A 27,977-nucleotide genomic window follows, 5' to 3' on the forward strand; every position below is an offset into this window, starting at 1 on the left:
TAGCAGCAGCATCAACAATAGCCAAATTATGGAAAGAGCCCAAATGTCCACTGACTGATGAATGAATAAAGAAGAGGTATGTACACACACACACACACAGGAATATTACTCAGCCATCAAAAAGAATGAAATCTTGACATTTGCAATGATGTGGATGGAGGCAGACTGTATTATGCTAAGTGAAATAAGTCAGAGAAAGACAAATACTATATGATTTCACTCTCATATGTGGAATTTAAGAAAGAAAACAAATGAACGTGGGGAGAAAAAAAGTGAGGCAAACCAGAAAAGAGACTCTTAACTATAGAGAACAGACTGAGGGTTACTGGAGGGGAGGTGGACATGGGTTGAGCTAAATGGGTGACTGGTATTAAGGAGGGCACTTGTGATGAGCACCGATTGTTGTATGTAAGTGCTGAATCACTAAATTCTACACCTGAAACTAATTTTTCACTGTATGTTAACTAACAGGAATTTAAACTAAAACTTGAAACTAAAAAAAAAAAAAAAAGAGGATTTTGTATCCATAAAGGAATAGAACAAGCTACTGTGGAATAAAAAAGTATAATTGTAAAAGAAACAGTTTGTGAACATTGTAAATATAATTGCCAGATTAAAAAAAAAAAATCCCTCAAACAGAAGTCTAAGTAGCAGAAGGAACACAGCAGGAAATCAAATTAGGTGTCTGGAAGATGACATTAAAGTACACTTTTAGAACATATTGGGGAGGAGTGGAGGGAGAGAGAGCAAAGCTAGGAAAGAAACGCTGTGAGGGATGGAGCATAGATAGAGGTGAGTCAATGTCTGTCTGAGAGAATTTCCAAGTGGTGAAGAAGAGAAAGGAGAGATAGGAAAATATAATTGCAGGAGTAACGAAAGATACACTCCTTTAAGCTGAAGACTATTGTTTTGAAGAAAAATACTGAAAAATGGCAATTTATGATGTATTGCTTGCAAGAATGGCCACGATTATTCCCCTCCCTGTATTCCTGCCCCTTCGCAATGCCTTTGAACTCCTCCCATTGAGGAGTGGAACCTATTTCCCCACCCCTTGAATCTGATAATGTGGCCTTCTGACTCACTTTGGCCAACAGAATGTGATGGAAGTAACATTGTGCTGGTTCCAAACTAAGTCTCAAGAGGCCTTGACCGTGCTTCTATGTTTGCTTGGAATCAACCTTATGATTACTATGTGAACAAGCCCAGTCTGGTCTGCTAGTGGGTGAGAAGTAATGTGGGGCAGACACAAGCCATTACAGCTGAAGCCTTCCTAGCACCCAGCTGAGCTACCAGATTATCACAGACACATGAGTGATTCCAGCCAAGAACAGAAAAATTGTTAACCCACTAACCTGAAAGAGCCAAAGGCACTAGCTATGTGGATATCTGATGGAAGAATATTTCAGGCCAAGAGATCAGCATGTGCTGAGGGGAGAGAATGTCTGCCATTCTAAGGAAAAACAAGGAGGTCGGTTTGTCTGGAGTAGAGTAAGTGCTGAGAGGAGGGGTAGAGGATGACATGAGAGGAGGAGTGTGGTAAATTATAAAAATGTTATTCCCCTTTCTGCATGCTTGCTCCTGCAATGTGGTATCACAGATCCTCCCATCAAGAAGTGGACTCTATACTGCCACTCCTTTCTCTCTGGGTTGGCCATGTGGTTTGCTTTGGCTACTGGGATATTAGCAATGATTAGCAGAGACTTTAAAAGCACTTGCACATCAGGGCTTGCTCTCTTGCTATTCCTGAAACCCCTGACTGCCATGTAAGTTCAGGCTATTCGGCTGGCTTGAGATCCAGTCACACTTGTCATCAAGACAACACCCAGCCAACCCCCAGCCATGTGGTCTGTAGTGTTATTCAAGTCAGCTGTTTCTTCATTGGCTTTCTGTCTGGATTTTCTATCCATTATTGTAAGTGGGGGTATTGAAGTCCCTTCCTATTATTTATTGCTGTCAATTTCTGCCTTCAGATCTGTTTTTTATATATAAGTATTATATATGTTATATATAAAACATAAATATACATTTAGATGCTCTGATGTTGGGTGTGGATGTAATTATTACATCTTCTTGTTGAATTGACCCTTTTATCATTATATAATGACCTTTGTCTCTAGAGACGGTTTTAGACTTAAAAGTCCATTTTGTCTGATATAAATAGAACCACCTCTGCTTTCTCATGGTTACTATTTGCATGAAATGTCTTTTTCTGTCCCTTCACTCTCAGCCTATGTGTGTTTAATTCTAAAGTGAGTCTCTCTTATAGGCAGCATATCACTAGATCATGTTTATTTATTCATTCTATGCCTTTTTGTTAATAAGTTTAATGCATTGACATTCAAAGTAATCATTGATAAGTGAGAACTTACTGTTGCCATTTTGTTGTTTTGTTTGTCTTTGTTGTACTCTTTATTGTACTTCTCTATTATACTCTGGAGCTCTCCTAGAGTTATTCTCATTGGCATATAGTTGTTTATTCATTGTTTTTGTAGGAGAGATGAGCATTGGGACTTCCTAATTTGCCATCTTGCCAACATGAGAGTAGAGACAAATTTCAGTAACTCAGAGACTATTTGAAAATAGTCTCTGAATTGGAAATATTCATTGACGAGGGCTCCACCCTCATGACCTAATCATTTCCCAAATGCCCTACCTCCAAATACCCTCACGTTGGAGATTCGGTTTCAACATATGAATTTTGGGAGAGACAGACATTCATTCTGTAGCACCCTATAATTTGTTCTGGCCAACAGAATGTGGAAGAGGTGATGAGGGGCCAGTTCTATCTCTAGGCCTCAAGGGTTTGGTCCCTTCTAATCATCTCTTCAATTCCTGCTATGTCATAAGAATAAGGCTGCTAGAAAGCAAAAAAACATGTGGAACAGACCCCAACTGTCCCAGCTGGGGCCATCCTAGGGTAGGATAGTGCTAGTGACCCCCAAAGATGGGAGAAAGCACAGTCAAGAGCAGCATAGCTATGTACCTGATCCACAGCTGATGGCCATCATTAATGGATTCCCTATATCCATACCTGTAGCAAGGTGACTTTGCAGTTCTTCCCATTAAAGGGTGATGTTTTTGTTCCCCCACATCTTTAATCTGGGACCCATTGTGACTTACTCTGGCCAGCTGAATGTGGAATAAGTGATAATGTGCCAGTTCCATCCATAGGCCTTGAGAAGCTTTGCACGCTTCTACTCTCCCTCTTGGAACTCTGCCATGCTATGAGAACATGCCTGGGCTAGTCTGATGAATGATTGAGAGCCTGGTTATCCCAGCAAACCCCCAAATATGTGAGAGAGCCACCCAAGATCACCACAGCTTCCTAACTAACCCATAGCTAACTGCAGACTCATAAACGAGTCTAGCAAAAAATGAGAAGAAATACCCAGCTAACTCATAGGCTCATGATAATAAAAGGTTATTGACTTAAACCACTGAATTTTGAAGTGGTTCATCACACCAAAATATGGAAGCAGCATAAGGCCCTATCAACAAAGTAATCTAGAAGAAGGTGACTTTGTGTATCTTTATTAGGGCAGTCATTAAATTACCACTAAATTCAAACTTGGGCTCACAGAGATGGGACATCTTAATCCATGTTGATCTTTGATCTAAGACTTTAAATGGCTGTTTTATCCTTTTATAAATAAGAAAACATGCAAATAATACCAGTCCCTGGATTAGTGGAGAGGGGAAGGGTGAGAAAAAGAACAGTAAGGAAATGTAATGAACATAAAATTACAATTGAAGTTTGTTATCTTAGTTTTCTGGTGTTTTGTGTTGGTGCTTATGGTAAACCAACTAAATATGAATTATACATGTGTACAGAAATAAACCCACCCGAACTTCATGGATAAAAATTTAAGTCTGACTACTTTTGACATTGGCTACATTTTCAGATATTCTTATTCTTAATTGCTATTTGCAAAGGTAAACTGGTACAGTACTAAGATAATAAATATCTATATTTATCTAAAGGCCTTTAATAAACTGGGGTTCAACATTAAAGCTGCTCTCAACAACAGAAAAAAACATTAGTTCCTATAAAAATAAAGCATTAATGATAATTTTCACATAACTGCCCAATATCCACTTTGAACTACTTATGTCCTACATTTTTTAATTCCCTGGATAGAGATTTTTCTTTGTAGACAGCTGGGGTTTGAGGAATACTGATGGAGATTGTTTGAAGCTATACAACTTACAGCCATTTTGAAGAAACATATGCTACTAGAAAGAAAAATGAAGGCTGCTAAATTGGGACTGAGGCTAGCTGTAATTTGAACATGTGGTATGGTTTCATACATCGCACGGTTTAATAACGTCAGTAGAAAAGGACAAAAAAATTGGCTGCACAAAAACACAAATGAAAATTTGGATTAATAAAGCCCTCATTAAACCTGGTAAAAAGAAACAGTGACTTAAAAGCAATAATGTGAACCTGCGGTATAGTTTAAAAAAAGTAATCCTCTCGATTCTTCATGAAAGTGGATAGTAGCTATCCTGTTCCACCTCAAGCATTCTTGTGAACTAATTTCCACTCCTAGCATCCTGAGATTGGTCTCTCAATTTTTCACTAAAAAGAAACTGGGGTCCTTAGAGAGCAGCATACTTTCAGACCTGCCTGGAACATCCTGTTCTTTAAGGCAGCGAGGGACACCTTCAAAGATGCCTCAGTTGTGACATGAGTCAACATAAAATCACTCCTACTGGTCTATGAAAATTTGAACGTTAAAAAAGTGATTATGGTCCCCTAGAACCAGTGAAGTCTATAAAAGGCCAAATGTCTGTGATGATGCTCAAAAGGGACAACATAAAGTGAGCAAGAAACAAGTTGTGTAAAATACATATGTGACTGCAATTCTCAGGATCAGGACCAACTGAGTCTGGATGTTAAATCAGATTGGTGTCTCTCACCTACCAGGAACTTGGGGGCAGACACAGCACGAGCATCTGGGCCCAGCACATCGCTGAAGAGGACGGGACCTTTTTGATACTGAGTTTGGTTCAAAATGGAGGCACATGTTTTGGTGAGTTTATCCTCAATATAAATAGGCGGTAAATACCCACATATAAAATACCCACATATAAAAAGGTGGCAGTACAGTGAGCTTCGATGTGTCCAGACCCCATCCTGTAGTGGAATTTTGTAGCTACCTGCTCCCAGGGATCCTACATACCCAAGAGAAGCTTTGCTGAGATATGAAAAAACTGAGACTCTATACCACACTTGGCGGGGGGGGGGGGGGGGGGGACATGTTTTATTTGCTAAAAACAAGAAATGTATGCAAGAAGGGAGAAGACCTGGTGCTAACCATGAAACCAGGCAAACATATTGTCTCAATAAAATAGGAACAGCATAGTGTAAGCATCCAAAAGTATTTTGAAGTCTAGACAAGGGGCAGTGGTTCATCAAGAATTCAGCTTTGTTGATCCAGCAGAACTCCATCTCAAGAGGAAAATACTGCTTGCAGATGTACTCCCTTCTAGGAACTCTGGGGGCAGAGTTATCTGGAAGAGGTGGTAGGGGAAATAAAAAGCAGGCTAAAGACCTTGTCTTGTTGGGGTAGGAGTGCAGTAGATAACTGATTATTTCTTGGCATTGATAAGAAAATATGTTTCTTTAGTGCCTAGAGTTCTTGCGTCCCACTCCTAGCTTGAGTCTAAGACTGGAGTCTACACTAAGAATGGCCACGCTGACTGAAATGCAAGCAAAGGCTCTGTTGAGGCATCAGGCCTAGAGCAGCTTCTAGAAACTTCCAGAGGAGCTCAAGGTCACAGACTAAATTTTGATAGGCCCCCAACAATTCTCAAGGAAACAGAAGATTGACTATCCTTTGCTAGAGAGGATTCAGAAACTGGGGAAAGGTTTTAAAATTGAGGTGAGGTTGACCAGCACTGCCATTAAGGAAACAGTATATATAAAGAAACCTTTGATTTGGGGTGAGGGGTTAATATCAATCTCAAAGTTAAGTCATTTTAGGACATGGTCCAAATGTCCCTTTTCAGTAAACAAATGCTTTAGGGTTTCATGGTCAAAAATGAAGTCTCTTCCCACAGTTTTGTGACTGGAAATGTTTCTGCTCCCTGAAGATGCACACAGTCCTGTAATGGAAAACTATTAGGACAGAAGAAGAACTTATTTTGTAGGACAGGTATCTAGAGTCTTCGTGGTTGGGTAGGACTCAGGAGATCTAGGAAAACAGTAGAGAACAAAATAAAAGTAAAGGAAGGAACAAAAGCTGACACGCGAGGGAGTGAAGATAACCAGTCTGACCGGAGTAGATGTGCAGGCAAGTAGAGAACAGGAATGGGTATGTAGGCAAGTCATGGAGGACTTGGATGTCAGGTGGAGAAGTTTAGATTTAATTAGGAACTGAGTTATATGAAGAAAATGATTTTAAGAAGATAACCTGGCAGCAATAAACAGGATGGACAGGAGTGGAAGGATATAAAATCTCCATGATGAGAGCCTGAGCAAGGGGCAGGAGACTGGTAAGGAATGAACAAATACTAGGCACATTTAAAAGCAGATGGCTTTGCTTTATTTTTTTTTATTACAAAGGTGTTATGTGCTCACTTTAAAAGTTTTAATGATACAAAAGTATAAAAGGTAAAAAAAATACATATATATTTATATATGTGCCACCACCATTAGAAGTGATATTTCAGAGGCGCCTGTGTGGATCAGTCAGTTAAGTGTCCAACTCTTGATCTCAGCTCAGGTCTTAATCTCAGGGTCGTGAGTTCAAGCCTTGCGTTGGGCTCCACGCTGGGCATGGAGCCTACTTAAAAAAAAAAAAAAGAAGAAGAAGAAGAATATTTCAAACTCCTAAACTACTATAGGAAAGGAAGACATGCACCTTGACAAATCTAGCAAGAGAAAAAAAATGACAGAATTATAAATAAATATTACAGAATTGTAATAAATGTGAAAGTTTTAATTATGAATTAAAAGGCAGACATTCCATACGGAGTAAAAAAAAAAAAAATCACGTACTGTTTTGAAAAGATACGCCTAAACAAAACAGCATGGAAAAACTGAAAATATTGAAATGGATAAAGATACACCAGACAAATGCTAATGAAAATCAAGTAAAGGTGGTAAAGAAATATCAAGGCAAAAAGCATCAAATGGGTCAAAGAAGGTATCTTTACGTTGCGAACTAAAACAATCCAATAAGATAATCACGAAATTTAATGCACTGAAAAAGAATTTCAAGTATGTAAAGAAAAAGGCTAGAAATAAGAGACTATGATAAAACAAGTGGGAGATTTTACATACTTGCGTCAAAAATTTAGATCAAGCAGATAAAAGGGGAAAAGCTGAGTAACAACAACTTTGATTTAGTATATAGAAATATGATATACTATTACCCAAACAAAAAGAAAATATACATTTGCTTTAACTGCCCATGGAATATTTATAAAAGTTTATTACATTAGGACACCAAAAGATTCCAAAATGTATAATCCATGCAGGAAATATTCTCCATCCATGAGACAGTGTAAGTAGTAACAAGGGGGGAAAAAGGGATAGAAAAAACATCAACTAAAACCTGACTGTGCTGAAATATATAAATACTTCTAAATAACTCTTGGATTAAAAAGGAAAACAAAACTACAGATGAAGTGACAAAACAAGGATTATGGCAGCACTGCAGGTGGAAACTAGGGGATACGGTCAAACACGTATCCAGAGGGAAGTTTATCCATTAAATGCATTAAGCCTAAAATAAGAAAGACTGATAAATAAACTAAGCATTCACCTAATTAATCTAAAAGGAAATCAAACAGAACCAAAGAATATAAAAAGAAGTATTAACAAAAGCAGGAAGTGATATTTTAAAAACAACTTGTAAAAATAGTTAACTGAAAATGAAATATATAAATCTATGAACAGTCGAACTAAGGAAAAGAAAAAAAGGAGAATATAGTCACATATATGCAAATTGAGACACATTAGGAAATATTATGTACAATTTCTAATCAATACATTTGAAAATCCAAATGATATGGAAGAGTTTTACAAACTGACCCAAGGAGAGGTGGAAAACTTACATAAACTGATCATCAAAGCATAAAAGAGACTCTTAAATACAGAGAACAGACTGGTTGCCAGAGGCAGGTGGTTGGGGGGATGGGTGAAATAGATAAAGGGGATTAAAAGTGCACTTATCTTAATGATCACTGAGACATGTACAGAATTGTTGAATCATTATATTGTACACTTGAAACTAATATGAACTGTGTGTTAATTATTCTTCAGTAAAAAATATAAATGAAATTTTAAGAATAAAAATTCACACACATAAAAAAGAAACTGAAAGATCTATATTTCTACTCTCCCTCTCCCCAAACAAGCACCAGGACAAAATGGTTTTATGGGTATTACCAACTTTTCAAAGGAACAGCTTGTGTCTAAGTTACACTGTAAAATAAGAAAAAAAATTTCAGGTTTGTTCACAAGTACACACAATCATGATACTAAATCAGGAAAAGGACATTACACAGAGGAAAACTATAAATGAGAGTTTCCCAACAAGTGTGCTGTGGATGGGGTGTAGGTGTCATTTATCTCCCAAGGCCTTGGGGGCAAACATGCAGAGCCTGAGAAGCCAGCCGCCTCTGCCCTCAGCAATCCTGCCCATTTACCCCAGTTTGCCACGATGTGAAAAAGGCAAGGAGGCACTGCTCTAGGCACTTGTTAATATAGGGTTTTATATCCTAAATCAAAGATCGACATAGTCAAAACACCACTAACAACTCAATGTTATTCCAAGAATGCAAGCATATCTCAACATTAGGAAACCTAATAGTGTCATTAGCCACATTAATGGATTAAAGAGAATAACCATGTTATCACCCTGGCAGATGCCAAAAAAAAAAAGACATTTATACCACTCTATATCTGTTCCTGACAAAACTATAAGTCAATCAGGAATCAAGACTAGAAGGGTATTCTTGTAACTCGAAAAAGGTTATCCATCTGAAACAATGGCGATCATCAATTTTTTTAATGGCAATCATCATATTTTAAAGTGAAAAAGGGTATTTGTGTTAAAGTCAAAAACAAGAGAAGGATGCCTGCTCTTTATTAATCAATATAAATCTGCACTGTCCTATAAGTCATAAGATCTTTATCAATGTAGTAGAAGGAAAAAAATAGATACAAACATTAGCAAAGAAAAGACAAATGTTCCATTATTTATAACTGACATGACTGTGTACCTAGGACTTCAGGCTAATTAACTAGAAAAATAACAGAGCTAAGAACAGAGTTTAATATGAGGCCTGGATACAAGACAAACACAAAACTCTGTATCGTAAAGATGTCAGTTCTTGACACAAAAGGTCGGAGGCAATTCAAGGGATTTTTTTTTAATAGAAGTGACGAGTTGATTTTAAAATTCATCTGAAAAAAGAAATGCACAAGAATAGCCAAGTAAATTCTGAAAAATAAAAAGAACAATGAAGGGGGAAGAGCAGTCCCATCAGATTTTAAAACACATTACAACATTCGAGTAATTAAAGCAGTGAGGTAAGTAGCTCAGTAAAAGACAAAACTGAACAGAAAAGAAACATAGGCATACCCATATAATTTATGATTCAAAAAGAATTCCAAATTAGTGCAGATATAATAGAGTAAATACAGTAAATAAATTAGGAAAACTATCTATCTCTTCTGAGAAAAAAAAAAAACAACACATAGGTCGCTGCTTTCCACCACACACACACACACACACACACACACACACACACACACACACAAATCAATGCCATATGGACATATGGATTAAAGCACTAAGCAATAAAAAATATATAACATATTCAAAAAAATAGCATTTTTAAAATGTTGAAATACAGGTGCCTACCTAAGTATGAGACAAAACCAAGAAACTACAAAAGAAAGATTAATATGTTTGTCTATTTCCATAATTAGATCTTTAGGGCAATACTACCATAAATAAACTTTTAAAAAGACAGATGACAGACATCTGTGGCAGAGAGCAGAAAAAAGGATACCAGCTCTAATATCCAGAGACCTCCTACAAATCAAGAAAAAAGACAAATGATTCAACAGAAAAACAGGCAAAGGACATGAACAAGCATTCTCCAACAGAACAAATACAAATAGCTAATAAATACATTAAAAGGTACTTGACTTTACTAGTGATTAGGGGAAAATAACTTAATGGAATGAGATTGGATTTTTCATCCAAAATGCTGACAAATTAAAAAGAATGATAGTGTCCACCATGCCAGGAGGGCAATTTAGCTCAAATCCTTTGATCTAGCTGTTACATTTCTACAGTATCAGCCTGTAAAAATAGTTCTAAATGAGCAAAAGATAGATTAAAAAGAATGCTTTTTATAGCATTATCTGTAATAGTAAACACACTGTTAACAATCTAAAGATTTATCACGTGGAAAGAGTTGGGTAAATTATATAGTACACTTTACTATGGCATTCTACTAGCTATTACAACAATGACTTTCTATGGAGCAGGGGGTGGGGAGGGCAAGTTGTAGAATACTATGTATAGGATGGTTTCATTTTGTAAAACACACCAAGGACACAAGCACATAGAGAGAAAAAGTACTTGGAAGATACAAAGCAAACAAATAAGCATGGCTCTCTCTGGACAGCGGGACTGGGAGAGGGATACTTTCACTTGTTACTTTATATACTACTGCACTTTTTACTTTTATAATAAATATATGCTACTTTTGTAGCAACAAAAAAGTAAGCTTACTCCATAACATTTGGATTAAAAAACAAGTATAAGAAAGCATAAAAAAAATGATGTGAAATCTCACTACACAAAGGCAATTGTTATTAACATGTCAATACTTTTTCAGTCCCTGTTATGCATGTTTAATGTATTTGAGATCTTACTCTATGTAATTTAGGGCTTGTTTTTCAATTAATATAATATTGTATTTTCCCTATAGAAAATTTAGAGAATAAAGAGCCACAGGAGAATAAAAAGCCCATGCACTCCAACCACCAGAAGATAACTGCTTAAGAAAATTTCATGAAATTTGAGTGCACTGAATTGTATTATGAGTAATCCACGCACACTGTCATAGATCACGCACACAGTCTCATTGATCTATGCATGGCCCTCTTTTATTTTTATCCATTAAATTATTTTAGTTAATTTTCATAATACTCATACAATTATTAATAGTCAATGGCATGCTTTTAATTTATTAAAATTATAAATTATATAATGAACACCCACCCACCCACTGCACCTGAGCACTAGAATATAGACAAGAACTTCAATCCATTTCCATGATCCCCTCCTATTCCAAGCCCCTTTCTGAAGCCCCAGTGACCATTATCCTGAATTTTTTGATTCTCCTTTGCTTTTTAATAAAATATTTTAATCCCAAATATATATGTACACCTAAATAATGTAACATTTAGTTTTACTTGTTTTTGAGTAATATAGAAAGGATATCCTATTATATGTAGTCTTCTGGGACTTGATACCTTAATTTAACATTATAGAAGTACAATCCACCCAGATTATGTTTAGCAGTAGTTCATTCATTTCACTGTTGTATAATATTACATTGTCTAAATATACCACAATTTAGCCATTTTCCTTTTGGGACTTTCACTATTAACATATTAGTGTATATTCTTCTGAGGACATTTATATAGTTTCATTTTTAAAAATTTGAATATTATAATACATACTTTCATGTGACCTGTTCCTCTCACTAATGGGATCTTATGGACATATTCCCATTTTGGTAAATATTCTTCTGTGGTATAAACTTAAATGGCTGCATAGTATTCCATCATATAGTTACCACATAATTTTATTTAACCATCCCCAATTGTTGGACGTCTGGATTGCTTATAATTTTTTTGCTCTGATAAGCATCATGATGCACATATCCCTTGACTCAGCAACTCTCCTCTAAGAATTTATCCTAAGTAATAGCTGACTAGGGGCGCCTGGGTGGCTCAGTCGTTAAGCGTCTGCCTTCAGCTCAGGTCATGATCCTGGGGTCCTGGGAGCGAGCCCCGTGTCAGGCTCCCTGCTCAGCGGGGAGTCTGCTTCTCCCTCTACCTTTCCCCCCCTGCTTGTGATCTCTCTCTCTCTCCCTAATAAATAAATAAAATCTTTTAAAAAAAAGTAATAGCTGACCAAATTTGCACGCAGTCATGGGCAGGCTCACCATGCAGGACGACACGGTCTGTGCTCTGCACAACTTGTGTAGTGTATGTGCTCATCACAGCAGTTTTTAGAATACAAAAAAACTCGGAAGAACCTAATGCCCACCAAAGGAGCTAAAGTAAATAAGTTATGTATTAAAATTAGAACGTAGACTCACAGCTACTGACATGGAAAGATGTTTACAATTTATTGTTAAGTGGAAAGAACAGGTTAAATGGCAGTACAATTCCATTTCGTAAAAGAGAATAAACATGTCTGTGAAAGAGGGTGGAAACACATACACCAAAAACTTTATAGCAATTATCTCTAAGTATTGAGTTTATTTGAGATTTTAATTTTTTCACTTTGCTTGCTTTTATTTTGAAGTGTTTTCAACAGTAAAACTTGATTACATTATAATAAGGTGAATAAATAATGAACTTTTTATGCACAATCATTTAAATATTTTTCCTGAATATATTTTCACACTGTAAGAACTTTGGAAGAAAAAAAGGAACACCAAGAAGTAAACAAAAATCACACATAATCTTACCCACCTAGAGATAATTAGTTCACAATCTCTAATGTGTTTATTTCTAGTCATTTGTCTCTGATTATATATATTTAAGATAATTGCAATCACACTTTATATAATCTTGTATGCTGATTTTTCACTTAACATTATATAATACCAACATACCATAAATATTTTAATGAAAGAATATTCCATCACATGGAAATAGCACATTTACTTAATCATGCCCATAAAGTTAGACCCCTAGGCTTCTCCGTTTTTCTCTATACCAAATAACTATGTGAGGAACATCTTTGTGCATGAATTATCCACATTTTAGATGATTTCCTTGAACATATTCACTGAAGTGAAAATACTAAGTCAAAGAGTACCAACATTTCTATATCCTTTCATATATATTGTCCAAACCGTACTTACTATATATTTTAAGGCAGCATGGAGTGGTAGGGAAAAAAAAAAGAAGTCAAAATACATGGATCTCATGCCCATTGTTAGTACTTGCTGTTTAACCTGATTAGGTAAAACTGATATAAAAACATCCATCTTAATAATCAAATAAGAAAAGAGATCCTTCAGTCACCATAAATGTTTCTTCCTCAGGAATGCTCTCCTTCACTTTCTAGACTCTCACGGCATCCTATACCTACTTTTCCTTCATGGTCTTGCAACAACTGATAAATAATTGTTCAATTATTTGTACACTGTCAGTTTTCCCTAGGTGATTTTAAGCTCCTTTGCAATATGCCTGGCACATAGCTGGCGCTCAATAAATACTTGTTGAATGAATGAGTAGATGAATGACGGATAAAATGACAGCACTTTGCAAAATAAGTCACTAGACATTTGGGAGATATTTCAATTTTAATTATTATTATGATGATTCATTTGTATTACTATGTAGATGATTCTGTATCTTTAGAGATTCCTTGTCTAACCATAATTTCATTATGTAGCTTTGATGTTTGTCATGCCAGCCAGAGGCATGGTAGCCATGTTGCTGGAAGCACCTGGTAGGAGCTGAGACTTGGAGAACCAAGTAGTTCTCTAGGTCAGCATGCTGGGAGTTAGGGAATTGTAGTTACCATTCGCTGAATGCAAGGCAGTGGTCAGGAATCTAGGAGGTCAGTGATATTTGAAGAAACAGGTGAATCCTAGAGGTCAGAAACAAACTAATGTTTATTGGTCTAGATAATAAGGTGCAAAGTGGAGAATGGTCAGTGATAAGGGATTAAAGTAGATGGGAGAGTCAAATTCCAAGCACCAGTACTCAAAGCATGGAGTTGTGAAAATGATTCTAAAGCAAATGGTACTTGAACTCAGTGCTTCCTTATATTATTTCTGCCCAAACTGAAAATCGTATTAGGAAGTGTTTGTGTCTAGTTCCATATACACAGGCAAGGGAATAATAGTAGCTAGTGGAGGAATGAGATCTGTGAATACAAATAGGTTCTGATAGTGACAGGATAAAGTAAGACCATTTGTACGTCAGATCTGATAATAGTTTGCACATAAAGTAGGAGCAATCAAGCTTTGGATCCCATAATTCTCAACTTGACTTTCAACAGCAGATATTATAGCCCAGTGGTTAGGATCATGGGCTCTGGCAACAGGCTAGCTGTGTTCAACAGGCTAGCTAGCTCTCTCATTTATTAGTTGTGTCCTTTGGACAAGTTACTTCCCCTCTGTGTTAGTTTCATCATCTGTAAAACGGAGATGATAGTACCTACACCTCAGTGGGTTCTTGTGAAGATTAAATGAGGTGATGCATGTAAAGACCTTAGAACAGTGCCTGGATGTAGCAAATGCTATGTTAAGTGTTGTTGTTATTGTTGTTATTATTATTATTATTATTATTAACTAGTCACATAAGACCAAACAAAAATTGGCAGTATAAGAAATGGATAAATACACTGTATTAACATTATCTAAAATAATAAATAGTCTCTAAATGAATTTTTTTCATTAAAATAAGAATTTCATTTGTACCTAATCATAGTTGATTATATAAACACTATAAGCATTAGCAAAGTAGCAAAATTTATCACAGTAATCCCATCGATGTGTTTATTTTATAGATGTTTTGTGTACACCACCTTAAAAAGTTGTAAATAAACACACAAATCCTAATAGCAAAAAAACACTATTAAGCTGCAATACAGTTGATCCATAGAATCTGGTTTATAAGAAGGAATGCCTTATTAAATTTTTTGAGGCTAATTCTATTGGAAGCAGGATTATTTGTGTTGGAAGACCTGTCTGTGGAAAGATCTGAACATGGAAAGGCTCGGACTTGGGAAGACTCCTTTTAAAAAGGTCTGGACCTGGGGAAAGGTCAGAAGACCTGGACTATGGAACATGTTAGAATACCTGGATATCGTAGACACTGGAAGACCTGAATGTTAGAAGACCGGTACCCTGGAGACGCTGGAAGACGTGGATATTGAGCCCGCTGTTGGAAGACTGGGTAGTTGTTGGAAGACGCAGAGATGCCGGAAGACGAGCAGATGCAGGAAGACGAGCAGATTCTGGAAGACGCAGGGATGCCGGAAGACTCAGAGATGCCGGAAGACGCAGAGATGCCGGAAGATGCAGAGATGCCGGAAGACGCAGAGATGCCGGAAGACGCAGAGATGCCGGAAGATGCAGAGATGCCGGAAGACGAGCAGATGCTGGAAGCCCTGGAGATGCTGGAAGCCCTGGAGATGTAGGAAGACAAGGATTTTCTGGAAGACGTGGCTTAGTTGGAAGACGTGGATTTTTCTGGAAGACGTGGATTTTTCTGGAAGACGTAAATTTGTTGGAAGACGTGGGTAGGCTGGAAGACATGAATTTGATGGAAGACACACAGCTTTGTTGGAAGACAAGGATTTGCTGGAAGACGTGGATTTTCTGGAAGCCATGGATTTGATGGAAGACATGGATTTTCTGGAAGACTTGGAGGTCATTGGAAGACATGGATTTCCTGGAAGACATGGCTTTTCTGGAAGACGTGGATTTTCAGGAAGACCCGAATTGTCCAGAAGACCTGGATTGTTTGGAAGACGTAGATTTGCTGGAAGACCTGGAGGTTACTGGAAGACATGGATTTTCCGGAAGACGTGGATCTCTAGGAAGACGTATATTTGTTGGAAGACCTGGATTTAGTGGAAGACATAAATTTTCTGGAAGACGTGGCTTTACTGGAAGACCTGGATTTACTTAGTGGAAGACATAAATTTTGTCTGGAAGACGTGGACTGACTGGAAGACTGGATTGGTGGAAGACATGGATTGGTTGGAAGACCTGGATTTCTCCGGAAGATATGGATTTGGTGGAAGACATAGATTTTTCTGGAAGACGTGGACTGAGTGGAAGACCTGGATTTCTTTCTGGAAGACGTCGATTGCCTGGAAGACCTGGATTTTTCCGGAAGACATAAATTAGCTGGAAGACTTGGATTGATTGGAAGACTTGGATTTGGTGGAAGACATAGTTTTTTCTGGAAGACGTGGATTGGCTGGAAGACCTTGAAATTGCTGGAAGACGTGGATTGTCTGGAAGACCTTGAAACCATTGGAAGACATAGATTTTCTGGAAGACATGGATTTTCCTGGAAGATACAGATTTTGTGGAAGACCTATAATTACTGGAAGACGTGGATTATCTGGAAGACGTGAATTTTCTGGAAGACAAGGATTAGCTGGAAGACCTTGATGCTGTTGGAAGACTTGGAATTTGTTGGAAGACTTGGAGTTGCTGGAAGACCTGGAGTTGTTGGAAGACCTTGACACTGGCGCCATTGGAAACCCTGGACATTAGAGACATTGGAAGCACAGGATGTTGGAGACATTGGAAGCCTTGGATTTGGTGGACATTGGTTATTCTGGACATTGGAGACTTTGGAGACCCTGAATGTTGGAATTCATGGGTATTGGAAGCCCTGAATACTAGAGACATTGTAAGTCCTGTACCCTGGAAGCCTTAAACATTGGAAGATATAGACAACAGAAGATCTAAACATTTAGAAACCCTAAGTCAGAAGCCCTGGATATTGGGAGACATTTGGAAAACCTGGGTATTGACACATTTGTGTTAAGACATAAAATTTGGAAGTTGAAATTTTCATGATGCTGTAAGTCAAGGGTGTTGGCAGCGCTGGACATTAGGAAACTTGGACATTAAGATGTCAGGATGTTAAAAGACCTAGTCATTCAGACACTGGGGATGTTGGAACACCTAACCATTGGAAGACCAGTTCTTGGAGATATTGAAAGACTTGGATGGTAGAACTGGTGATAATGAGACACTATAAAACCAGAATTTAGGAGACACTGAAGGTTGTACAAACTGAATGATGTAAGCACTAGAAGATACTAGAAGAGCTGGACTTGGACACAATGAAACACATAAACTCTAGAAGACCTGCATATAGGAGACACTGGAAGATTGGGAACATGGAAAAATCAGAACTTAGAACTCTGGACCCAGAAAGACAAGACCCGGATCTTGAAGATTGATTGTTGGAGAAAGTAGAAGACCTAGACTTTTAATTTCCCCCATATCGAGATTAGAAAACCTGCATTGGAGATGCTTCAGGCCAGAGAGTGGAAGACATTGGGTGTTTTAACATTTAGAAGATCTGGCAATTGGAGATGTTGGAAGCTATGGCGCTCAGAAAACCTGATGTTAGAGACACTAAAGAATTGAAAGGCTTAATCTTAGAGATGCTAGAAGGTCATGTTGACAGATACTGGCGATGTTGAAAGACTTTCATGTTAGGCCCTGGTATGACATTTAAAGACCTATCATAAGGCTACTCCAATAGTCTTTATGCCTATGACATCTCTTTCCCTAAAAAGCAAAACACAGAGAAAAGACATTTTAGGAAGACAACAAAGAGGAAGCAGGAAATTCAAATAAAAGCAAGTAGTTTGAATGGGTTGGAACCTATTTTCATGGTCTCAATGAACTAGCTTTCTAGGTCCATATTGTTTGACAGGATGGAAACGATGAATTATCAAAGAATAAGCAATATCAAGGCTTGGAGAACTACTTAGCTTTAGCTAGGAGTCAGCAAATGTTTTCTATTAATAGTTAAGTTTTTAAAGGCCATATGGTTTCTATTGGAAGACCTGGAGTTGTTGGAAGAACTATCCAACTCTGTCATTATAGTGTAGCCATAGACAATACATAAATGAGTGGGTATGGTTTTGTTAAAAAAAAAAACAGTTGGACCAGATTTTAACCAAGGGCCCTAGTTTGCCAGGCCCAGCTCTTTATGCCAAATCTAGGGTATAGTAAGTATATTAAGTACATTCCAGGCTAGCATTCACATGCAAAAGAATGGATAGAGTACTTTGAAGCCCAGTGGTAAATAAACATACTATGTATGTGATGATGCTCAGGACATGAGGCTAGCAAGAACCTAAGAACAGAGTTTAGGTCTCCACTTACTTGTTTCAGGGACCCAATAAGGATATTTGTATTCAGAGCCAAAATTAAATGGGTAGCATCCAGGACCCCAGGCAAGGGGGGCTAGGGTTCAGTGCGGATACCCTAATTTGGTAGGCTGGAAACTTAAAAAGAAAACCAAAGAAGAAAGGCACTTTTTCAGATTGGGGCTATCCTTCCAGGACTAAGCACCACTCACCCAAAGAGAGGGAGTCCCCAGTCCAGGGCAGACAAGAAGTAGCAAAGCCCTTACTCTATTTCCCGTGTTCTTCTCATCAGGGCACTCCTCATACCACTGCCAACTAATCAAGAGCCACCTCTAGGTGTCTGTAATGATGGAGGAGAAGAGGAAGGAGACTACAGCTTTGTAGTCTCATCTCAGGCACTCTGGCTTCAGGTAAGAAGTTTAATTTCTGTTCTTACCCACCAGAGCTTAAGTGAGAAACTTAAGAGATCAGGGTTGAGTTGTAGGCTGAAGATCCTTAGTGCTTAGTCAGATGGGGCCGAGGAACACACAGACTATCACATATATTCTATGAAAGAGAACACTGGCAGACAAAACCGGTTCTGGCGCACTGGGACCAGGTCATGATTTAAAGGTTAAGTAGTGGAATACACAGACAATGGGCAGCCACTGAAGATTTTTGAACAAGCAAGTACCAGAATCAGAACTCTAAACAAGGAATGTTTGTCAAGCAGCAAAGTGCTGAAGACTACCAGATATATATATATATATATATATATATACACACACACCTACATACACACTAGGACATGAAAGTCTCCCAGTTAAAACAGTAAAAGGGTTGGGATGTGAGTTATGAGGCCACCGTGATCATCCAGGTGAAGTGGTAATGGGGGCCCAGGGATAAGGCAGTGACAGCCCTATTTCTCTACAGATCCAGCATTGGGATGATGATGAGTACTCAGCATGCTGAAAAGCATGATTTTAAACTTCTTGAATGCTATCAGAATACATGAAATAACAAAGATGTTCAGAAGCTAGTTATGAGGAATTGTCCTCACCTAGTAACACTGCTTGGATATCCCAATTTTCTCTCAAAGGCAGCTAAGCTAGTAACTTGGTGGTTTAAGCAAAGTAGGTCCTGCATAGTTTTATCTTTAGCTCCTATTAACACAGTGTGACCTCATTATCTCGAAAGTGGAACCAAGTGGATGGATTATTTTCTAGAGAATAGGAATACATCCATGTGAAAAAAGTCATTAAAAGTAACCACTATATAAATAAATAGCATGCAATGATAACTGCATTCTAAGTAAATCACATATAAATGAAGCTGTAGGTCAAAGAGTAACATAGGGACAAAGGAATTACTGTTTCAGGTCTCTTTCACAAGCAAAGAAAAATACTGAAAATCCATTTTTATTCCTTCTCTCTTCTTAAAACCATCATGCTACCATTTTTTGAGGGAAATTAGGTAAAATATCAAAATATTAAAATTTTGCAAAGACAGGAGTAAACTATCATATTTAGCTCTATGATGCTAATAATAATAATAATGATAATAATAGCAACAATTTATTGAGCGCTTGCTATGTGCCAGGCACTGTACTAAGCGTTTCTTATAATCTCATAGCAATCCTATAATGCAGGTATTTTTGACCCCGTTTTACAGATTAGAAACTCAAGTCTGAAATGGTTAAGAGGCATGTCCCCAGTCACATGGCTGGTAGCTGGCAGGGACAGGACTGAAAGCAGGTCTGATTCCACAGCCTCGGCCCTAGGCTGACTTGTCACACCCCAACAACGCAAGGGTTATCCTGCCAGGACTAAGCACCACTCACGCAAAGAGAGGGAGTGCCCCGCCCAGAGCAGACAAGAAGTAGCAAAGCCCCCTTACCTAAGTCCCATGTTCTTCTCATTATGGTCCTCATCACATCACTGCCAAGTGACCAAGAGCCAACTCTAGGTGTTTGCAAAAATGGGTTAATTATATCACTGGCTTTACATAGTAATGCAAGAAAGATGAAGTGCAATGTCTCGAGCACAACTAGATTCATATGTAATTCCTCAACATTCATTGTTCATGGTAATGACATGTACTGTTTAGCCTTTCATCTATTTTCTATTGGATTTTATGGCTCCCAAGAACATATACACTCTGTTCGTACCACAATTTATTTTTGGATTCTTAGGTAAACAAGCATAGCACATTGACATCGAGACCATTAAAAGGTAACTCCACGTAAAGTTCAGTGATCAGTGTATTCCATAGCACAAACATGGTTCACACACTCCTTTCCACTATACACACTCTCCTCGAAGCCCTTTATTAGCATTCAGGTGGTGGCAGCTCTGTAATCCAAATGTGTGGTTTAAAGAGACTTCTCTGCATTTTGAACTTAAAAGATCTTAAACAAACAAAAGCCTCTTTTTAAATGTAATACCGGTTTTCTAATATTCTCTACAAAATTCAGCAACTTGGGCTGTTCTTTCTCCCCACCTACTTTTCCTTTCTTTTCTTTTTGCCAGTGGTTAAATATGTCTGTAAAGAAGGAAACTGCCATGACCTTCATAATACTGAACACAAGAATTTACCTGAACCATTTGACAACAGGAAGATTCTTCTCACTCAAACTGTGTGTAAAATCTTCTAAAAGAAATTTCAGCTTGTCAATTTTGGGGACTATTCTTAATTTGAAAAAGAAAAAAAGAAACACCCAGTTACATGGCCATGTTGCCATGCACTTCTATTTCTACCACTTAGCCCATACCAACTTTCAAATCTGCCTGTAAGTTCTGCTCACTTGTTAAATTCAGCCATATTGAAATTTTCTGGCTTTTACCCTCATCGATGATACTTCTTAGACTACTTTAACTGGATATTACCTTAAATAAGAATTAGATTTATCTCAATAATTTATTTCAAATGGCCTGGGCCCTAGGCAAACGTTTGCATCTTATCAAGCCAAAGTCTAGGCATTCCTATGACAACTAAACTCATATAATAGTCAGTTACCCATTGTAGCGTTTTCTATTAATGGTTCCCGGTTGCTGCTCTTCAACTTAAATTTGCTTTCTCTAATTCTGGTCAAATTAAGAGAAAAAAGTGCCAAGGCAGTAATCTCAATGAATGGTAAAATTATCAGGAAACCACATTCTCTAAAGGCATATGGAACCACTGATTATACTGGTAAAACAATCATTGACTTAAAACTATTTACCTCTAGATATGATTAAGAATACACCAATTATCCTTGGAACCTTGGAACAGCAACCCTGACAGAGTTCTTTCTGCTTTGGTTTATGAAAACAATAGATACAACATGTTAAGGTGTTTTCCTCATAATATCTATTATTTGCCCCAAGCCCTGTAACTCAGAAGAAAAGTAGCAATTATTACAAATAAGAAGCTCACAGGAGGTCCCCTCTGTCTTTCTTTTCAGGAAATTGATGCTATGTTTGTTTCTCTTTTTTTCTGTGCCTAACTCGCTTTTCTGGAAGGGACTAAACCATGGTCAAACTTGAACCAGAAGCACAATATTTAAAATATCAAGAACACAGCGCAGCAACAATACTACTTACCTTGGTCTCTGTGAAAGGGCTCAGGTACACTCAAAGTCAACCAATGAGACTGATGCAGCTTTCTCTGAAAGTAACAGTGTCAGAGATAGAGGGACCTTAGAGACCAAGTGGTCCTAATCTCTCATTTGACGGATAAGGAAAGAGTAGCGTGCTTTGAATAAGACCATCCATTGAGCTGGTGGTGGAGTCAAAATTTGGAATCAAGGTTTCCTAGCTCCTGGGCCCACTACCATTTGCATTGTATTTTCTAGTACAATTCTGTTTAGACTTAGAACAGCAGTTGGCAACTACGGCTGTATGAAAAAATCAGTTGAGGAGCTTTCAAAATAAACAGATGCTGACCCCATCCCTGATTCAGCACATCCAGGGGCAGGTCCCAGAAATCTGTAATTTTTAAAGCTCCCCAACCTGATCTGGATGCATTGAGAACTACTATGGCTTATAGCAAGCGTGTAAGCTTCTCTGGCACTGTGTGTGTGTGTGGGGGGGGGGGTCACTAGATCCACAGCACCCGAAAATGAGTTTTTGACTCTCATCTGCCTCTTTTGAACCTGTTGAGGAATGTCTGTCATCTCAACTGTAACTATGCAAGCAAGGCCTTTTAACTTTTGTATTTTTTCCCCTTTCCTCTGATCACGTCAAACTCAGGTATAGGTAACCCATCATTCAGACCTCCAGGCTAGGGGTGGGGTGGATTACTGATTTCCACCACCTTTAGGGAAGAAGTTTCAGTCAGAATCGCTTTCCCAGAGGATAGTCAAATGTTCAGATCCCCGCAAAGACCAGATATAAGAACAGACAAGATCTATGGAAATGAACTCTAGCAGCTTCTACAAGCTCCTTGATTAGATACCAAAGTAAATGCAGGAGTCCATTCTAAATGCACTGCCCCTCGGGACTGACCAATAGCTACTTCACACAAGCACTGCAAAGCAAGTGCACTGATACCAAACCAGGTAAAAGGCAAGGGTCTGGATTCTTTCTGTTGAAATACAAGTTAGGCTGAATCAGAATTAAAATAAAGTTCAGGATCAAGAGTACAAAGCCAAATTGTACAGCCAAGTAGAGTAGCTCCCCTCCCTAGGTATGAGAGTTGAGTTCCTGAAACCCTCGAAGTAGAGGAATTTGTGTGGGAGGGATTCACAAGCTTTCGGGGAAAACTGGGGCAGGCAAGGGAGTATTAAGACAGCCCAGACAATTGGTTTGTTCCCTCAAATAAAACACCAAGTAAACTGAAGCTTGTTGGTATTTTCCTAATTTTACATTAGCAGTAGTGATTACTAGGCAATTAATTTCTATTTCTCTCTGACCTCAAGGTGAGGACAATCATGGCGTCAATGCAAACGCAGATATGGGGGAAGAATCAAGACACTTGGGTTTTGTCTGGAGATAAGTAAGCTCAGTCTTCTGCACTACTTTCATCTTCCACCTTTCTGCCGGCTGTTTGTGGAAAGGGTTGGAATGACGAGGTCCGAAGGTCCAGCCTCTTCTCCCCTGTTGAAGCAAACAGAGAGAAAGGACTTATTGGCCTTCATTTGAAGGTTTCTTATTACTGCTTTATAGGGTTGTGGGTAATCATTTAAATCTTGCCTGTGGGTCAATAAATACTCCGTCGAAGGCTCGCCTTCCTCTGAATCACTACAGCCATTTGATGTGCAGAGGGGCTGCTTCAACATTCTTCGAGTTCTGGATGTTACCCTAAGCTGACCTCTTCTATCATTTTTTGATATGATCATATCTTGGAAAAATGTCTCAACTGTCTTCTGAGGGTGAGAATCTAACAGTTCAGCAAAATGTCACTTCATTCAATGTCTTCAAATCCTACACCCCCCCCCCCAAATGCTTTGCAGATGCTACAACACTTTCAATTTCTTCTACCAACGGAAGAAAACTTTCACAGTCCGTTACAACCTCGTTCTGAAGTTGCTGCCTGGCTCCATTAGGGGGTGACTGTGTTATTTCTCTCACCAATTCTTCTACTATCGTTAAAGCATTACAAATGGAGAAATTTTGCCAAGCTACTTTCACAGTAAGTTCCGGGATCTCTCTCATCTGATCTGCGAGGAAATCAAATGTACGCCAAGTCCAGGACATCTTGAACAATTTTTAGCACTCCCAGATGCACGGGATGAAGGAGTGGAGTCGTACCTGGGGGAATGGAGATGACTGGAACACGAGGATCAGCATTTACTATTGCACTTTTGTCAGTGGGAGCCGTGTCTGGAATCAGCGACATTTTGAATTCATGATTTTTTCAGTTTAAATAGAGTTTAACCTCAGGAACAAAACACTTCAAAAACCAGTCCGAAAAAGAGTTTCTCAGTGGCCCGTATTTTATGGTTTCCCTCCATGTAAACAGAAAAGTGTCTTTAGCATTCTTTTTGAAGAGGGCAAGGATTTCGGAATCTGTGAAGCAACATGGATTTAATCCGAAAAGTCGCCAGAAGCACTGGAACGAAACAGAACTTTGAGCTTGTCTTCTCTGGGCTGGAAGCCTCTGGTCTTTTTTTCATCCTTTGCAATAGATGTGCAAGTAGGCACGCCCTTCCAGTGCGGGGCCGGCTCATCGGCGCTGAAGACACAGCCATTTTCCTCAGCTTCTTCAGGTATTCAGGATACTTGGTGGCAGCTTCACGACCCGCTTCCTCTGCCAGCCATTTCTTGTCACACAGACCACAGCGTTTCTCAAAGCTATCCAACCACCCATTACTGGCGATGAATGTTACAATGTTTGGTCCAGATCGAAACTGAAACTTGCATTTGTGGGATGCTCACTGGCAGATGATGCATACAGGAGGAGGCCTATTCAGCTTTCTCTGCGTTAGAAGCCACCCATGTCCAATTTTTCCATTGTCTCTCCTTTGACATTTCAAGCTATGTATGATTTTCTCAATGATTCTGGTGTGCCCCTCAATACACTGGCCCCAATAGCTTTCTCATTTTTCTTTACTGTGCAAATTATAGATCTATTAACACCCCAAAAACATCCTACAGAGGTCTCAGTTTCACCATTATCAAGCATTTCAAGAACTTTCATTTTGTTTGCTATAGACATCCCTTTTCTTGCCCTTGTTGCTCTTCTTGCATTTCTATTGTCTGTATTCTTGCTTTGCTGCTTGGATGCCATTCTTACCCAAACTTATGCAAATTTACAAGTATTGAAAGTTTTTAGATCACTGTGCAGCACACGACACTAATCTGTGATGTATACGAAGCCAAGGACAACATTCACAAGACAAAAAAGAAAAGCAAAACAGCTTTTGTATGACAACACGTGTGTGCGATCAATGGCAGCAGAGGGAAGAACAGGTGGAAGACCAAGGGCAGAAGCAAGCAACCCCAGTGTTGGTCTTGTCCCATGAGATCGTCAGCAAGATGACATGATGGTGACTTAAACTTGCATATTGTTCCAAAACTCTCAAAGGTGCACACTAGGTCAACTCAACGTTTGTATGAGAATGACTTGCAGTTGTGACAGGACCACGGAACTCGGGAGTTAAGGTCAGGCCACCAGGCTGAGCTGAGAAGCACAAATATCACCATCTAGAAGAAAGCAGACACAAAAATAGGAAATGAAGCGCGGAACAGAGGCAGACTGCCTGAGTAGCTTTCACATTAGCGAGGAAACAGAAATTTGGAAGAATAATAATATATGCCAAATCGCCCTTACAAAGGCTGTACCAATTTGTATGCTCGCTAACAGTGGATGAGAGTCTTTTCTCCCATATGTTCACCAACATGAAATATTACCGATCTTTGTAATTTGTGCCAAACAGAAGGTGAATAACAAGGTAGCTCATTTTTGTTTAATTTTCATTTCTTTAATCATCTTTCCATATGGTGAGTCATTTCTATTTCTTCATCTTTAAATTGTCTTTTTATATCCTTTGCCCACATTAGAATGTTTTTCTTGCTGATTTGTAGGCACTATCAGCATATTAGGGAACTCTTATTTTTAACTCTATGTTGCAAACGTTTTATCCGAGCCTGTCATTTACTTTTTAACTTTGTCTTGTGCCATAAAGATGGTTCAAATGTTCTATGTAGTCAAATGTTTCATGCCTTGCTTTGAAAAGGCTTCCCCTCCCTAAGATGATAAAAATATGTTCACATATTTTCCTTCATTATTTTTACAGCTCTGTGGTATTATTTCAAGATATGAGGAAAGGATGGACTACTCAGTGAACGGTGTTTGGAATAACTGAGCGTCCATCTACAAGAGTGTCAGAAGGCCTCTCTCAATGGCATTTCCCCTCCATACTAGAGACAGGGGCTCTGGTAGAGTCAGAGCCCCAAGATGACCAAGTTGGAGGCTCAAGTTGATTCCAGCTGATGGCTCAATGTTCTCTGGAGGTCAGTATAGCTCGAGGAGGGGAGTGTTTCCAAATGAATCATTACTATACATTTTGCTGGCTTAAGTTCTGTTCTGCTACCAGTCTATACTCCTGCCTTCTGTCAACTGAGGGAAAATATCCAGTTCTCAGATCTCTGACCTTCCGATAGTGGCTTCACTAAGAATTACTAGTCACTCACAGTTTTGGCACAACTGGAGAAACTTGGATATGAGTAGGCTGCTGGGTGAGAATAGGTGATTATTGTTAACTCCATTAGGTACAATAACAGAACTGTGGTAATGTCGGCAAATACTTTTTTGGGGGGGAGGGGGAGAGCTGAAGCAAATACACATATAACTAGTCACTTATTTTATGAAAAAATGTTAACCATTGTTCGATCCAGGTGGGTGGTAGGTGAGCATGCATCTCACTATCTCACTTCTCTGTAGATTTGAACATTCTCATAATAAAAAGTGTGTGTGCGTGTGTGTGTGCGCACATGTGTGCATGAGGTAATAATCCCATGCCTCATGGGTACATTTTGGGCACTATCACATAGGTGTCAGTGGCTTTTCAGGTGAAATACAAGATTCAGAATTACAACTAAAGAACAACTGATCACTGGAGCGAAATCACTTTAAATACAATATTTTCCTCGCTTGAAATCAATAGATTAAATACTAAGGCATCACGAAGCCTGAATCCCAATATCAATTTAAAGATATGAGACTCAATTTCCAAGTCTCCTTCTTCTCTACCAAACTTGAACAGAAGATTTAATAGCAATTTTATCCAAAACCAGATTACCTGAACCTGGGGACTGTTTAACTTTATTATACTAATAACAGCTCTCTTCTATACCATACAGGAGATGGAGATGGGGACGCCTGGGTGGCTCAGTTGAGTGTCTGACTCTTGGTTTTGGCTCAGGTTGTGATCTCAGTGTTGTGGGATTGAGCTCTGCGTTGGGCTCCGTGCTCAGCAGGGAATCTCTGCTTGAAGATTCTCTCTCCCTCTCCCTCTGCCCCTACCCCCACTCATGTGCACGTGCTCTCGCTCTCGCTCTCTCAAATAAATAAATAAATAAATAAATAAATAAATAAATAAAATCTTTTTAAAAAGAGATGGAGATGTATGAAAGGAAATAAGGAGCAAACAAGAGCATAAAAACAGATCACCCAGGGCAGGAGGAATGACTACTATATGTTTAACTAAATCCCTGGGTAAAACTTCATTCAACCAACTTTCAAAGGATAAAATGTGCCTTCTGCCCACAACATTCACTTTGGGTCAGAGTTTCACCTTGTGTTCTGTGCCCTTTCTAAGGATATGTCACTTTAGTAAGATGCTGGCATCAAGCTAGTGTGAAGAGTAAAGCCTCTGAAATAAATGTCCTGTTACCTTTCAGTTCTGCGAGCCGTACAGAGCCCGGAAGCTGTTAGGATGCTATTAAATAGTGACACAATCACGTGAACCCCTTCTCAAGTACATGTATCTCAAGGGTTGAGGGTGTCACGTCGTTCTTCTAGCCCTCGTGAGTCCAAGGATGCCCGGCATGTTCTCTCAGGAGAAATAAAGCCTAGCTGATGGAGCTTTGAGTTGAGGTGCACACTGCTCAGGTGCCCAAAAGGGCAGGAGGATCTCAGGATGTTTTTTTCTGTCGGCGGCATTTCAACAGAGAAGGAAGACTTTCTCGACAGGCCCCGCCCTGTGAGGATTTGTCTGGACAACCCGGGGTGAGTTCATCACAGCCTCTGCTTTGAAAGGACGTTTGGTCTCAAGGGTTTGCTGTCATACAAGCTGCGCAGAGCGATCGGTTTCCCCCTTCACAAATCTTAACACACACACTCAAGCGGCGAGCTCAAAAAGTGCAGACCCTCTGAATCATTTAACCTTTTCAAGTCTCATACCCATAAAAGGTAGCCAACGGTGAGAGGTCCAGGAGAAAT

General features: G+C 38.8%; 1 long non-coding RNA gene across 8 annotated transcripts in view; it reads right to left on the reverse strand.

Moving 5' to 3' along the window:
• Nucleotides 1-12,363: 12,363 nt before the first annotated feature.
• LOC144380570 (uncharacterized) overlaps nt 12,364-27,977 on the reverse strand; it is a 64,618-nt gene continuing 49,004 nt past the window's right edge. For 5 of the 8 annotated variants that reach the window (XR_013444767.1, XR_013444768.1, XR_013444771.1 and 2 more), the window contains 3 exons: nt 23,285-25,237; nt 20,010-23,188; nt 12,364-16,504 (listed from right to left, as the gene is read on the reverse strand). This is a non-coding gene — a long non-coding RNA (uncharacterized LOC144380570). The remainder of the gene's footprint in view (nt 16,505-20,009; nt 23,189-23,284; nt 25,238-27,977) is intronic. The other 3 variants (XR_013444766.1, XR_013444770.1, XR_013444765.1) reach the window with 3 other exon arrangements.

The sequence above is a fragment of the Halichoerus grypus genome, chromosome X, assembly GCF_964656455.1.
Source record: "Halichoerus grypus chromosome X, mHalGry1.hap1.1, whole genome shotgun sequence".
Classification (NCBI taxonomy): domain Eukaryota; kingdom Metazoa; phylum Chordata; class Mammalia; order Carnivora; family Phocidae; genus Halichoerus; species Halichoerus grypus.